The sequence below is a fragment of the Crinia signifera genome, chromosome 3 (assembly GCF_055691185.1).
Source record: "Crinia signifera chromosome 3, ASM5569118v1, whole genome shotgun sequence".
NCBI classification, from domain to species: domain Eukaryota; kingdom Metazoa; phylum Chordata; class Amphibia; order Anura; family Myobatrachidae; genus Crinia; species Crinia signifera.
The window spans coordinates 1,937,042-1,953,855 of record NC_139219.1 but is presented as its reverse complement, the minus strand read 5'-3'; the positions used below and the strand labels follow the sequence as shown (position 1 = coordinate 1,953,855).

The window sequence follows — 16,814 nt, the reverse complement described above, 5'->3', positions numbered from 1 at the left end:
TGTCCTTTAAGGTATATTCGCACAATTGGAGACAAAGTCCTGCGAAAGGATCTCTTATTAAGGTATCGGTTCTTGGTGTATAACATACAATAGACTGTACGCTGCGCTGCGCTACGTTTTGTTCGCACGCAGTTAGGTATAACGGGTAAGAAGGTTACGGACACATTACGTAACCTGCGCTTTCCACTTATTGTCTCCTTGGTCATATCATATCAACATTAACAATTGAGGGCTCGTCCGTCCGCTCCATAGTCCAGAACTCAGTACCAGGCGTGCGAATCGACCTATACCAGCAAAAGGGTGGAAGTATTTATTTGTTTCCATTGCTGGATAGGCCGATTCCACGGCGGTGCGGGGTTCGGGAAGTGCTAGCGCTGAACCCGGAGTACAATAAGTGAAAGCCACATGTTTTAAAGCATATCATACCTAAGTGTTTAGTAAACTGTACTTCTGCCTGCCACAAGTAGTTTAACGGGGTATAGTGTCTTGGGCTGCTTGTTTATTATAGTATATGTACCACGTGCGATAAGGTTCGCACACGTGGAATCTGTGTTTATTATAGTACATAGAGGATCCCCTCTGTGCAAAACTATAATTGTTTATTGTTAGCTACCGCAAAAACAGGGACTCCGCCACGTGGCGACAAGTCCTGGGCCTTTTGCAGTAACGTAAAGCGTCTATTGTGTATTACGCAAGGTGCGCGCGCACGTGCCCACATCGGGAAAGTTTCGCATCTTTGTACGTGGTTTACGGATTAAGTACGGGATTTATTTCGCATCTTGATACGTAACTCTCGGACAGAGTTAAGGGATTTATTCCACATTTAGGCGCAATTACTGCGTATAGCGAAACCCGAGCGCAACCTTGCAAATACACTATAGAACACGTGGGTGGCCGATTCATCGGCGGCCTGTGAACAAGCGCACGTACACACGTGGCTGTTCATTGGTACTGCACACGCAGCACACATAGGAAGAAGTGAACAGTATTTAAACCACTAGCTTTATTTAAACAGTATAGTAATATACTGCGAATGAAGCGGTGATTAAGAAAAGAAAATAAGGTTTTCTTTTTGTTCATTTTCTCATAAGCAAGCAACTCAAGCATTATTTTAATAGATTCCTATAGCTTATTATAAGGGATTTATACCTGCATAAGAATCTAGTGAAAAGCTACCGGCCTGGGAAAAATTTTCTGTACAGAAATATTTCAAAAATAAGCATAAGACCTAGGTGTAAATAGCGCCCAGTGTGAAAAAGAACTGAGGCGGACGGGTGTGGGACGGACACAACCCAAGCGCAGTGTAATAGGACAGGTCCAGTTAGGACAGGGTGTACGTGCCGACGTACACATAGGAACTGCCCCTTCAGTGGAATTAATTCCGCTAGGAGGGTACAAGAAGATATATCGGAACGCACTTGTTTCCGATTAGCTACTTTAGAAATCCGATTTTTGGGGGTATAGGAAAACAAGTTTGTTATACCCTGGAAAAATTGTGCCGCATCAAGCAAGTTGGCTAGAAGTTCGCTGCTAGTTGAGAGCTTGGTGATTGAGTATAATACCTCGTATCCTTCGCACCTGCTTGACTGTGGGATGTTCTAGGAAGCTGTAGAAGTGAGTGTTTGGGGAGCTCTCAGATAAGTAATAACCCACCGATATCTATTAAGCTGTGAACGTTTATTCCTGTAACTATGGGTAATAACGGGTCACGCTGTGATAACGTGCATGTTAGGGAGGAAGCAAGCCAGCCAAAAGGATCGGCTGCTTTTATTATGTGCAAGAAGCACGGTGAACTCGCAGTTGTTTACCAAAATAAATGGAGAAAAATGACACAAGGCAGCAAGTTAGAATTTCCCAGTGTTGGTAGCTTCGATCCAGAAATCTTATCGGCAGTAAAAGATGAAATATGCCTACTCTCCAGCCGTAAGGAGAGAGTGAAGCATATAGATATTCTTAAATTGTGGCAGAAGGAAGGACAGGAACAATGGGGAATCAAAGGTCTGGCAATACCGGACACAATCAGCCACAATAAAAATGCAACCGTTGCCGCAATAGAATCAGCTCCCCCACCCCCATATGTGCCGAAGGGGTTAATGACTTATAAGAAAGACATAAGTAATAATGTATCCATTGCTAACTTGTACCCTGTTTTTACCCTCTATAAGCAAGATACAGATCCACAAGGGAGATTCCTGACATCAGCCATCCCTTGCGAAGCTAGCGGAAAGGAGAGAGAGGCTGAGACAGCCCAAGCTGCTGTTGCCGTTCTGGTCGAGGAGATGGCTGATGCCAGGAACACGATTGGAGACACAGGTAAGTACACACAACACAGCACAGAGATAGTTGCTCCTGAGATGTTGTCCAATGGTGCAGGGGGGATACAGATCCGCCCTCTGCACACAGTGGAACCTCCTTGTGGACGGGGAGACGGGGATGAGGTAATGCCTGTAAAGGATAGTAACATGCACAATACATGGACACGATTGGAACGTCATTCAATCATCAAAAATTTCCCTGATCCCAGCAAAGATCTGGCAAAGTGTCAGAAATTTGTAAGGGAGCGAGGAAATTCAGATGAGCCCACCAATAAAGATTGGCGATACATGTTGAGAGCTTGCCTCCCTTCGCACATAAATGTCCAGAAGTTCATTCGAGACAGTGGTGTGGAGGGCGATAAGATTTTAACTGAACAGGGCAACCAGGAAAATATACGCCTAATAAATATACAATTGGGTGTATATTTCCCAGGGACAGTTGAAAATACCCTAGGGTTCACCATCACACAGAAAGATGGTGAAGTAGCTAGCGAATATTTCAACCGGGGTTTGATGGCGATATCAAAATACACTGGTGTCTCTAAACCTAAGGACGACCCCCACTTGAGGGAGCTGATTGTGTCTGTGCTGGTGGAAGGGCTTAACAAAAACCTGAGAGCCAGAGTCCAAACTTCCTTTCCAAATTGGCGTGGAATGACAGTAGACGCCCTACGGAAATCTGCTGTGGACCACGACCGCAACATTAAGAAGCACAGGGAACTGCAAACTGACAAACTAATGATGGTTAGCATCCAAGCCCTTACTAATGCCCCAAACAAAGCTGCCTACCAACGAAACACCAGGGACACAGGTAGAAAGCCAATTATCTGTTACAACTGCAATAGGGAAGGTCACTACTCAGCTCATTGTAGGTCAGGAAACCCCAGGAGTTATCAAGACACATAAGCGAGAATGGGAATCTCACAAAGGTGAGACACGGAGATACCCAGCCCCTAGACAATGGGAGGAGACAGACAGGTCACGCAACATGCCTCCTCCCCATCTGATGACTGACACTGTGCTAAGGGCAACCCAGGTCAGACAATAGGAAGCAGGTCATACCTGCATCCTACAACCAGTTAGACTAACTCAATACCTTAGGGAGGAGCCTCAGATATGGGTAAGTGGAATAGTTTAAAAATAAAGTTTTTTTTGTATCAAACCAGTTAACAACATTCCCTCCTGGTCTAGGTTGTGTCAAGCAATTAGTAGCAGCAAGTGGGGTAACAGGAAAAATACAGCATTACCCACTGACAAAACCAGCAGATGTTACAAGCGAGCCTCTGCATACCAAACACTCTTTTCTGTTAGCTGCAGCGGCCCGACTAACCTCCTGGGTAGAGATTTACTATGCAAAATGGGATGTGTCATCTATTACACCCCTGATGGGGTATTTCTGGACACTCCTAGAAATCTTACACAAGAAGTGCAAGATATGCTGGACAGTCCTCAGAGGCTAATGTTGTATTCCACTGTTAGAGAGTCAAATCCATCTAAGGTAGCTAAAAACTACAGCACAAATACCGAGTTCCCTTTGAACTAAAGATGGGAAGGACACAGGATCAATGGCAACCATAGCTTCAATAGAAACCCTGTTAAAAACAGAAAGTATAGCGCCCCAAAGTACAGCTTCACCATTCGAAACCTGAGGTTGAGCTGGGAAAATACCCAGTGAAATAACAAGGTTCCCAAAAGAGAACTTTTAGCTAAATACCCCTAGACACAGCCCATAGTCACAACCACACTGGGAAACAGAAAGAAAGGGAGGGCTTATGAATCTGAACAGGAGTTGAAAAGGGTAAGAACCAAATAGTTGAGAGCCAATTCCCCCATAGTGCTAAATCCTGGCGTCCTCAAAATAAAAGAAAAATGTTTCTGTTGAAAATAAATGTACACATTACTGTCATAAATATCTTCTACCCTTTTTGAGTTTATCTCTCTCTCTCTTTTTCCAATTTTTTCTCCTTCCCCTACCCTTCTGTTCCAGAAACCCACAAATCATAGAAAAACAGTTCGAAGAATCTGTCGCACCCCCAGCAGAGAAATACCATTGTGAATATGCGGTACCCTGTAAAGCGAGTAGTCACAATATAGATATTTTTCAGTAAATCTTGAACAAAGTCCAAATAACTTTAAGCATTACTCCTAATGTTACCCAGGGCAACCACAGCCACCATCTTGTGAAAAGCAGTCCAAGTAATGCACAAAGCATTCCCCTTCTACAAAGAATGAAAAGGGTTGTAAAACGCATTTACATATAAATAGGTGCAATCACAATACCCATGTCTTCACAGACAGATGTGGACAATAAAGAAGGAGAAACAGGCCTGATTACAGCTTTTTGCCATGGGTAAAACTGACACAAGAGACCATGTGATTTAGAATATTAGACCTGCTGAGGGGGCGGCAGATATAGTGACGTAAGAAACCTGGTGATGCCAGCCTGACCAATGTCGTACTGCAGTGTACAATTAAACCCTATTACTTAAGCACTTCATATTTGTCTACACAGTGTAGTTGCCATAGCACTACTGGTAAACAAAACTGAGAATGTGGTGTTGGGGTGTGTTTTAACTGTTTATGCTCCTCGTATAGTCTGGACACTCCTAAAATTCTGCCTAAACATGTGAAAAATATTCATCAGCCAAGTTCACTAAATGGGAACCTGCATTGATGTTACCAGTAAAAATGGGTAGTATTGTAAACCCAGCAACACTCTTACCAGGTGTGCCCACTAAGGCACAAAGGGTGGAGTGGTGCTGAGGTTGCTGGAATGGTGGAATTTAGTGGGAGCCGAGACGAATATGATTGCATGACATGTTTGAATCAGACCTTTGCAGCATGCCCCCAAAGGGTGGTAACAACCCATTGGAAGAGGTAATTCATTTTTTTTTTCGTTCTTTCCACAACACCGAGAGGGAAAATTGTACACTGGCTATACCGTAATAGATGGAAAAGGCATAGTAGAGGCTGAACCCATTGGACGGCTCACTCAGCAACAGCAGTCTCATTAGTAGTACTGCGGGCTGAGAGGAAAACAGCCAATATTTATGCCGACTCCAAGTATGTTTGTTGGGGTAATACAGAAGATCGTAGGCCCTATGGCGCCTCAGATGTTCTGTTTCAGTAGCTGGCACTCCAGTGGCGCAAGCGTTGTAAGTTTAAAAGATTTCTGACAGTCACACAGCTGCCGGACAGAGTGGCTGTTATCAAGTGTAAAAACCACATCCTCAATGAGGATTCAGTGTCACTTGATAATGAACATGCTGGCAAGGCAGCTGGGTGAGCCATGCGCTCTGCGGATAATGTTTGTGGTCCCCCTATAAATGTCAGTATATTCACATAGTAATACAAGATTTGTGTCCCCTGCAGGAGAAGCAGTCTGGAAGCCGAAGGGATGTGGACAGGAATAGAAAGATGGACAAGGAAAACCAGTGACTCTGAGAACATGCCAAACTGTCAGGACAGAGATAGCCCATGGCCTGACTTGTCTTGACAGGGAAGGTATGTGAAAAAAAAATTAGTCCGAAATTACTGGTGTGCCCACAGACAGGTAAGACGACAGAATCATGCCTTACTTGTCTGGAGGAAAGAAACTGCAACGGCTGTTCCCACAGAGCCATCTCCACATCCCTCCTCCAGCAGGATCCTCTGCAGGTAATACAAAAAATTGGCTTTGCACAGTCCACTCTAAAAGCATATAGTTTTTATTATTATTTTTTTTATGTATATATATATGTATGTGTTGACGTTTGTGTGTATAGATATGGCAGCCCAGAAGCACCCTTGAGTATGCAAATATATATATAAAAGGTTTAAGTCATGTGTGAACCTTTAGGGACTGATGGTACACCCCATAATCTCTTTTTGTAGTAGTAGAATCACTCTCAGAACTCCACCAAAATTTGTCCCCATCGAAACTTTGCTTGGCGGGCAGCCACAGGTTATGGTAATCCCACAAGAAGATCCTAGACCACAAATGCAAGTGATGTATCCACACCTGGAAAACTGCAGCAAAAGGACGTTGTTGACACCTGTTGTGAACTATCATAACCATGAACCAGGAGATGTTGTTGTTGTTTCCCCTGCTTTGCCATATACAGGTTGCTTGATAGACCTTTGAAAAAAACCACCCCAAATCTTGTTGACCAGCACTACCTCAATAACAAAGTCGCAGAGAGAGAGATTCGGGTACGTTCATCCTACTGCCAAAGGAACTGAAAACCAGAAGGTCCTTACACTCGAGGGCGAAAGAAAGAAATCGCTAAGAGGCACCATTTCGGGAGGACTGGAGAGCAGCTAAGGTCAAGCAACCTGTACAAGCTACAAAAGGGACTGTGACACACCCCACTGGTAACAGGTTGAAAGGATCACTAACAAAATTTTTCCTTTCTCAGTTTTCTCTATTGTTGTGGGTCCTATTCTTGTCTCCCCCCCCCCACTATCCGTTCTTATCCTCAAAAGCAAGGATACCGCCGCCGCCCTGCTGCCAGGCATTGGACGGACGATACAGAGTTCTGAGAGTGTGTTACCCGTCCCAGCTTAGGTTAAGGTAGAATCTATAAACTTGACACCTTACCCAGGACCGGATGTTTAATACCATCATACTTAAAAGCATACCAAAAAGAGAGACAACAAAGAGTTCAAGGGTCTGTTGTCACAAACAATACCTACCAAAGGATGCCATATTTGTGAACGTGTATATGTTGTAACCACCCCTGTTTTTATTTTTATCCCAAAATTGTACATTATCCTTCGTGACCCTGAGTAGATTGTTCGATAAATGCGGCCCATCGTTTATCCATGATCCTGGATCGGCCGAGAGCAGATGGTTTACTCCCCTTATATGTTTATTTCATGGATCCCAATTTCTTTGTTAGGATTATGAATTTCTGTTTTGTCGTGTGAAATATTTTGTAATGTAACAGTTTTATATTTACTGTTAAAGGGTGGACTGTGGAAGTCTAGGTACACACACGCCATTTTGTGATAGTATGGCCGCCATTTTGGTTCGCAGAGTTGCGCAAATAAAGTTTCCATACCCGAGTATGTGTGACAATGTGGACCAGAAGAGTAGACATACTATCACACATAAATTCATAATAACACACTTACACAAAAGGAAATATAGTTAAAAGGTTTAGAACGCCACACATAGCTTAGTTAGCCCTGCACACATCTGTCTGTATCGTGTTTAGTATCGTTCCGCTCAGCTCATCATGCAAAGTATTCCGGTCATTGCGAATATTTCGCAATGTACACTGTCCGATAGTTATGGACATAATCCATATTCCAGAGACAGTTTCTGTTGTAAGTAGTTAACAAAGGAAACTAGCTCAAACCGGTTCTTATCCTTGCTGACGCCGAAACCACCAAACAAAGGACTCTTAAAGTTCCCTCCCCTGCACCTGGTCAGACCAGGTACAGCGTCTAACCTCCAATCACAGTGGACCGGACATATGATCTCTGGCCAATGAGAATGGCCTTTTGACCTCCCCCTTCTGACCCTATAAGATAGGCGACCCAGAGCAGCCAGGGTCTCTTCGGCACAACTACTTTCCCTGGACCTTCCTACCGGACTATCGCTCATTCCTGAACGATAGTGAGCTCTGACCGGACTGCTTTTCACATACTAGATGACCACGGTAAACGGTTGCATTTTCACGGTATTTATTCTTAAAGTATTGTTGGCTGATTGTGTCTTGTATTTGTATTCTTTCCCCTTAGCAGAGTTTGTTTAGTATTCATTGTTATTGTATTGTATCACTTGTTATACCTGTTTATTCTTATTTCTGTAACCCCCTTTTGTCCATTAGGGACTTTAATACAATCTTTTTTTACGGAGTTCTAACCTCCTTACTTCTATTCAGTGGTCGTGTCTAGTTATTCGCATAATAGCGATAAGGTACATTAAGGACTCTGTCCTTACATTGCGGACTCTGTCCTTTAAGGTATATTCGCACAATTGGAGACAAAGTCCTGCGAAAGGATCTCTTATTAAGGTATCGGTTCTTGGTGTATAACATACAATAGACTGTACGCTGCGCTGCGCTACGTTTTGTTCGCACGCAGTTAGGTATAACGGGTAAGCAGGTTACGGACACATTACGTAACCTGCGCTTTCCACTTATTGTCTCCTTGGTCATATCATATCAACATTACCACAGCGCTCACACTACAGCACACAGCCTACAGGGGGAGCAGGGTGTATAGCAGCCAATGACACTACTACACCAGCGCTCACACTACCGTACACAGCCTACAGGGGGAGCAGGGTATTTAGCAGAAAATGACACTTCTACACCAGCGCTCACACTACCGTACACAGCCTACAGGGGGAGCAGGGTGTATAGCAGCCAATGACATTTCTACACCAGCGCTCACACTACAGCACACAGCCTACAGGGGGAGCAGGGTATATAGCAGCCAATGACACTAATACACCAGCGCTCACACTATAGCTCACAGACTACAGGGGGAGCAGGGTATATAGCAGCCACTGACACTAATACACCAGCACTCACACTACAGCACACAGCAGCCTACGGGGGGAGCAGGGTATATAGCAGCCACTGACACTACTACACCAGCGCTCACACTACAGCACACAGCCTACAGGGGGAGCAGGGTATATAGCAGCCAATGACACTTCTACACCAGCGCTCACACTACAGCACACAGCCTATAGGTGGAGCAGGGTATATAGCAGCCAATGATACTACTACACCAGCGCTCACACTACAGCAAACAGCCTACAGGGGGAGCAGAGTGTATTGCAGCCAATGACACTACTACACCAGCACTCACACTACAGCACACAGCCTACAGGGGGAGCAGAGTGTATAGCAGCCAATGACACTACTACACAAGCGCTCACACTACCGTACACAGCCTACAGGGGGAGCAGGGTGTATAGCAGCCACTGACTCTCCTACAGCAGCACTAACACTACAGCACACAGCCTACAGGTGGAGCAGGGTGTATAGCAGCCACTGACACTACTACACCAGCGCTCACACTACGTCATAGAGCATACAGGGGGAGCAGGGTATATAGCAGCCACTGACACTACTACACCGGCACTCACACTACAGCACACAGCCTACAGGGGGAGCAGAGTGTATAGCAGCCACTGACTTTGGTACACCAGCACTCACACTACAGCACACAGCCTACAGGGGGAGCAGCGTTGATAGCAGCCACTGACTCTACTACACCAGCACTTACACTACAGCATACAGCCTACAGGGGAGCAGGGTGTATAGCAGCCAATGACATTGCTACACCAGCACTTACACTACATCACACAGCCTACAGGGGAAGCAGGGTGTATAGCAGCCACTGACACTCGTACACCAGCGCTCATACTACAGCACACAGCCTACAGGGGGAGCAGGCTGTATAGCAGCCAATGACATTGCTACACCAGCGCTCATACTACAGCACACAGCCTACAGGGGGAGCAGGGTGTATAGCAGCCACTGACACTACTACACCGGCGCTCACACTACAGCACACATCCTACAGGGGGAGCAGGGTGAATAGCAGCCACTGACTCTCCTACACCAGCACTCACACTACATCATACAGCCTACAGGGGGTGCAGGGTATATAGCAGACACTGACTCTGCTACACCAGCACTCACACTACAGCACACCACCTACAGGGGTAGCAGAGCGTATAGCAGCCAATGACTCTACTACACCAGCACTCACACTACAGCACACAGCCTACAGGGGTAGCAGAGCGTTAAAGCGGCCACTGACTCTACTACACCAGCACTCACACTACAGCTCACAGCCTACAGGGGTACCAGAGCGTTAAAGCGGCCACTGATTCTACTACACCAGCACTTACACTACAGCATACAGCCTACAGGGGAGCAGGGTGTATAGCAGCCAATGACATTGCTACTCCAGCACTTACACTACATCACACAGCATACAGGGGGAGCAGGGTATATAGAAGCCACTGACACTACTACACCGGCACTCACACTACAGCACACAGCCTACAGGGGGAGCAGGGTATATAGCAGCCAATGACACTATTACACCAATGCTCACACTACATCATACAGCCTACAGCGGAGCAGGGTATATACAGTAGCAGCCACTGACTCTACTACACCAGCGCTCACACTACATCATACAGCATACAGGTGGAGCAGGGTATATAGCAGCCACTGACACTACTACACCAGCGCTCACCCTACAGCACACAGCCTACAGGGGGAGCAGGGTAAATAGCAGCCACTGACTCTACTACACCAGCGCTCATACTACAGCACACAGCCTACAGGGGGTGCAGCCTGGTGTATAGCAGCCACTGACTCTACTACACCAGCGCTCACACTACAGCACACATCCTACAGGGGGAGCAGAGTTTATAGCAGCCAATAACACTACTACACCAGCACTCACACTACCGCACACAGCCTACAGGGGGAGCAGGGTGTATAGCATCCAATGACATTGCTACACCAGCACTCACACTACAGCACACAGCCTACAGGGGGAGCAGGGTATATAGCAGCCACTGACACTAATACACCAGCACTCACACTATAGCACACAGACTACAGGGGGAGCAGGGTGCTATAGCAGCCACTGACTCTCCTACACCAGCACTCACACTACATCATACAGCCTACAGGGGGTGCAGGGTATATAGCAGACACTGACTCTGCTACACCAGCACTCACACTACAGCACACCACCTACAGGGGTAGCAGAGTGTATAGCAGCCACTGACTGTACTAAACCAGCACTCACACTACAGCACACAGCCTACAGGAGTAGCAGAGCGTTAAAGCGGCCACTGATTCTACTACACCAGCACTCACACTAAAGCACACAGCCTACAGGGGGAGCAGGGGGTATAGCAGCCAATGACTCTACTACACCAGCACTCACACTACATCATACAGCCTACAGGGGGAGCAGGGTGTATAGCAGCCACTGACACTACTACACCAGCGCTCACACTATGTCATACAGCATACAGGGGGAGCAGGGTATATAGCAGCTACTGACTCTGGAACACCAGCACTCACACTACATCATACAGCCTACAGGGGGAGCAGGGGGTATAGCAGCCACTGACTCTGCTACACGAGCACTCACACTACATCATACAGCCTACAGGGGGAGCAGGGTGTATAGCAGCCACTGACACTACTACACCAGCGCTCACACTACGTCATACAGCATACAGGGGGAGCAGGGTATATAGCAGCTACTGACTCTGCTACACCAGCACTCACACTGCATCATACAGCCTACAGGGGGAGCAGGGTATATAGCAGCTACTGACACTACTACACCAGCGCTCACACTACGTCATACAGCATGTAGGGGGAGCAGGGTATATAGCAGCCACTGACTCTACTACACCAGCACTCACAATACATCATACAGCCTAAAGGGGGAGCAGGCTATATATCAGCTACTGACTCTGCTACACCAGCACTCACACTACAGCACACAGCCTACAGAGGGAGCAGGGTATATAGCAGCCACTGACTCTCCTACAGCAGCGCTCACACTACAGCACACAGCATACAGGTGGAGCAGGGTGTATAGCAGCCAAAGACACTACTACACCAGCGCTCACACTACAGCAAACAGCATACAGGTGGAGCAGGGTGTATAGCAGCCACTGACTCTACTACACCAGCGCTCACACTACCGCACACAGACTACAGGGGGAGCAGGGTATATAGCAGCCACTGACTCTGCTACACCAGCACTCACACTACAGCACACAGCCTACAGGGGGAGCAGGGTATATAGCAGCCAATGACACTACTACACCAGCACTAACACTACAGCACACAGCCTACAGGGGGAGCAGGGTATATAGCAGCCACTGACTCTACTACACCAGCACTCACACTACAGCACACAGCCTACAGGGGGAGCAGAGTGTATAGCAGCCACTGACTCTACTACACCAGCGCTCACACTACAGCACACAGCCTACAGGGGGAGCAGGGTATATAGCAGCTACTTAACTACTACACCAGCGCTCACACTACGTCATACAGCATACAGGGGGAGCAGGGTATATAGCAGCCACTGACTCTGCTACACCAGCACTCACACTACAGCACACAGCATAAAGGGGAGCAGGGTATATAGCAGCCACTGACTCTACTACACCAGCACTCACACTACATCATACAGCCTAAAGGGGGAGCAGGGTATATAGCAGCTACTGACTCTGCTACACCAGCACTCACACTACAGCACACAGCCTACAGGGGGAGCAGGGTATATAGCAGCTACTGACTCTGCTACACCAGCACTCACACTATAGCACACAGCCTACAGGGGGAGCAGGGTATATAGCAGCTATTGACTCTCCTACACCAGCACTCACACTACAGCACACAGCCTACAGGGGGAGCAGGGTATATAGCAGCTACTGACTCTGCTACACCAGCACTCACACTACAGCACACAGCCTACAGGGGGAGCAGGGTATATAGCAGCTACTGACTCTGCTACACCAGCACTCACACTATAGCACACAGCCTACAGGGGGAGCAGGGTATATAGCAGCTATTGACTCTCCTACACCAGCACTCACACTACAGCACACAGCCTACAGGGGGAGCAGGGTATATAGCAGCTACTGACTCTGCTACACCAGCACTCACACTACAGCACACAGCCTACAGGGGGAGCAGGGTATATAGCAGCCACTGACTCTGCTACACCAGCACTCACACTACAGCACACAGCCTACAGCTGTGTATATCAGTGCAGTGGCGTAAGTTTGCCTTAGTCGCCCGGAGGCAAGATATATATTGGTGCACCCCCCCCCACACACACACACACACGCACACATATAACCCTTTAATAACCTTATATAAAATACATATTTCTGTTCAGAAATATAGATAGATAGAGAACACATATATATTTCAGAACTCAGCCACAGAAGCAATATCATTGGCTTTTAAATAATTGATTTAAACTTCCAGGGGGAGGAGAGATGCCCCCTTGGGAGCAGGAGCCCGGCGGCAGATGACTCCATTGCCTCCCAGTGTTCTGCCTCTGTATCAGTGACAATGCCTGGAATAGAACCTGTGATCGGTGCTATTTTCGGTACTCTTTACCTATCACGGCGCCCATCGCGGGCATCGCGGGTACATTTATGTCTGCCCGCGACGCGACCGACGCGATGCCCGCGATTTCCCATTGAAACCCATGTTAAACATGGAAATCGCGTCGGTCGCGTCGCGGCCGGCCATAAATGTGCACACGATGGCCGCGACGCGATGCCCACGATTTGCCATAGGAATCTATGTTAAAAGGCCCGATGGACACGATTTTCATGTTAAATGGCTGAATGGACCCGATTTTACCATAGCAAACAATGTTAAATGGCCCTTAGAGCCCAAATACTTACCCTGAACTCTGAAATGGCCCCCCCAATTGTTTACGCCACCCCACGATCAACGTCAACCCGAAGCGTGGCGAGCGCAGCGAGCCCTCGAGGGGCAGCGGTACGCGTCCTCCGACCTTTTCATACCCCCACTATCCACGTCGGCGTGGAGTTGAGAATAGAATAGTGTGGCGAGCCACCGAGCCCGAAGCGTGGCGAGCGCAGCGAGCCCCGCGAGGGGACGCGGATACCTTCACAGGTAAACGCGTCCCCTCGCGGGCTTCACAGGTGTCCGCGTCGCCACGGACACCTGTGAAGCCCGCGAGGGGACGCGTATAGCTGTGAAGGTATCCGCGTCCCCTCGCGGGGCTCGCTGCGCTCGCCACGCTTCGGGCTCGGTGACTCGCTACGCTCGCCACACTATTCTATTCTCAACTCCACGCCGACGTGGATAGTGGGGGTATGAAAAGGTCGGAGGACGCGTACCGCCGCCCCTCGCGGGCTCGCTGCGCTCGCCACGCTTCGGGTTGACGTTGATCGTGGGGTGGCGTAAACAATTGGGGGGGCCATTTCAGAGTTCAGGGTAAGTATTTGGGCTCTAAGGCCCATTTAACATTGTTTCCTATGGTAAAATCGGGTCCATTCAGCCATTTCACATTAAAATCGTGTCCATCGGGCCTTTTAACATTGATTCCTATGGCAAATCGTGGGCATCGCGTCGCGGCCATCGTGTGCACATTTATGGCCGGCCGCGACGCGACCGACCCGATGTCCATGTTTAACATGGTTTTCAATGGGAAATCGTGGACATCGCGTTGCGTGTGGGCATCTTTAGCCCGCATACGACGTGACCGACACGATTTTTTACCTCACGATGCCCACGATCAAGATCGTGGGCGCCGTGCTAGGTAAAGAGTACCCTATTTTCTCTTTATCGTTATGTTTGTTCAGTTTTTATCTCTATATATATAGATGTTTACAGCACAGGTTAAAGTGCAGCTCGTTATATATTATATCACTTGGTAAGACTGAGGTCACAGACTGTGATATCTGCAATGTACTAACCAGGATCATTACAGATACAAAAAAGTATATAATGGATCTTTCTGCACTTAGGTGACATGGCTACCATCCGTCCTAGCCTCTTCTCTGTACTTTGCAGGAGACTCCCTGAAATACCAGTGATCTCCCTCACTCCCTGCAGAGTTGTAATCTCCCTGATATAATTTACGTCGGAGACGTAGCAGTACACACCCACTGCGCTTCTAGGTGCCACTGTCACATCTCCCTGACATGCTTCTCGGCCTTTTGGCTAAGATCAAGTGTAGTATCTGTTCTTATCAGTTGGGTCTGGACCGCCCCCCTGGCAGAGAATAGAGAAAGGTTGGACTAAACCACCTTGCTACTGAGCTGAGGTGCTGGTATCCCTCATGTTCTGGGCGGGTGCAAAGTCTCACTGAAAGAAAGGTTATGTGTGGTGCGCAATTAACAGCAGCCGGTACTAGGGGTAGTCAGCCCCTGATATTTGTAGGAAGAAAAGATATAAATTGTACTGGCGCTGGTTGAATGAAACCAAAAACAATATAGGACGATATAAAATTAAATCAGTTTACTAAAAAATTAATTGATATAACATATACATACATATACAGATTATTCACATTAAATGCAATTTAAAAGGGACTAATGATGAAAATAAACTCAGTCTCATCCACCAATAGGTGGTATATATATGGGTTAAAAAGTCAGAATAGCAGCTGATAGGGAATTTTTGTATATTACCATCCTTGATCCTCCTTATATTTGGAAATAAAATTTGTAATCCCAAAGGTTGTGCTGGACCAAGATTTTTCAAAGCTTTGTGTTGTCACAAGCGCAGCTCCCCTTGTAAATGGCTCACCGCAATATCCAATTTCAGGGACCAAGCTAAATCCCACAGCCTCGGCGTTGACAGGATTCGGTGTCGATTTTGCCAAATTGTGGGGATATCAAGTAGGTCTGTTAAGTGGATGGTATCCCGTCTGCTATATATGTAAAAAGCTCAACGCGTTTCTCCGGTTTGTTTAGATGCCCGGCTTCCTCAGGAGCAAGTACTGACTGTCTCAGCAGTGACTCTTCTTATACCCCTATGTGGGTCTCATTAGTCCTCTCACCTGTGTGAGTACCGCCCTTTTGTTTATAAGTAATATTGCACTTTTACATCAAAAACATACATATATTTCATAAAAAGTATTCCATACTATCATAAAGGAGGCAGTCCTATATTAGTACAGAAAAACATAAAGCTAAGAATAATAAAACTAATAAATTGTATACATTCGTGATAAAGAAATTGGGTTCAGCCTTCCTCTACTGTGGTTGGCTGGAATAAAATCACGTGACTGTAGTTACATAGGTCTGTAATCGGTTTCTACTTTATTATAGTCAGAGATCAAACTTTGTACAACATTATTAGCTGTGCTAGCTACCGTGCTGTCGGGGAGTCGGTCGTCCACCACCGATTGCCGGTATCGGTGGGTGGAACAGCGTAATCCCCTTTCAGTCCGGAGCCAGCGTCTCACCTGTTGCCCGGCAACACCGTCCGGTCACGTGGCATCATCACGTGACCCGGAGGCGTGCCGGGTAAGGGAGATAGTGCCCGTGTGACATCATCACGCTCCACTGCGTATCACGCAGATAGGAACGTGTATCTAGTCACAAAGAGGCGCATCGGCATATCCGGCTTCACAGTATTGGCAGATGGAGTCTGCGTCACAAAAAGGGGCAGAGCCTGGATATTGTTCGGCCAGAACGCTGATAGCGTCTCTAACGTTGCTTAGCAACATTCGGGTTTGGGAATTGTAACCTAATGGTACCTCTAACTATAGGATATTTTAACTTGTATCAATTTTGTGAAACAATTACATAAGAAGGAAAGGAATAAAAAATATATATATATAAAAAAAAAAAATTATTAAAAAAAAAAAAAAAAAAGTAATTAAATAAATAAATTATATATATAGAGAACGTATACATACATATATATACATATAGCGGGATTTCACTCGAGAATGTATTTTGCATCGATCAGATAGATATAGAAGACAATGTAGAGTTGTTGTATT

At 46.8% G+C, this 16,814-nt stretch overlaps 1 protein-coding gene and 1 pseudogene across 1 annotated transcript in view; one reads left to right on the top strand and one right to left on the bottom strand.

Annotated features, from left to right (window-relative positions):
• LOC146062437 (uncharacterized) overlaps positions 1 to 16,814 on the bottom strand; it is a 103,087-nt gene that overhangs the window by 31,384 nt on the left and 54,889 nt on the right. The gene's annotated exons all lie outside the window — the stretch shown is intronic.
• Positions 15,003 to 15,166, top strand: LOC146066094 (U2 spliceosomal RNA; annotated as a pseudogene).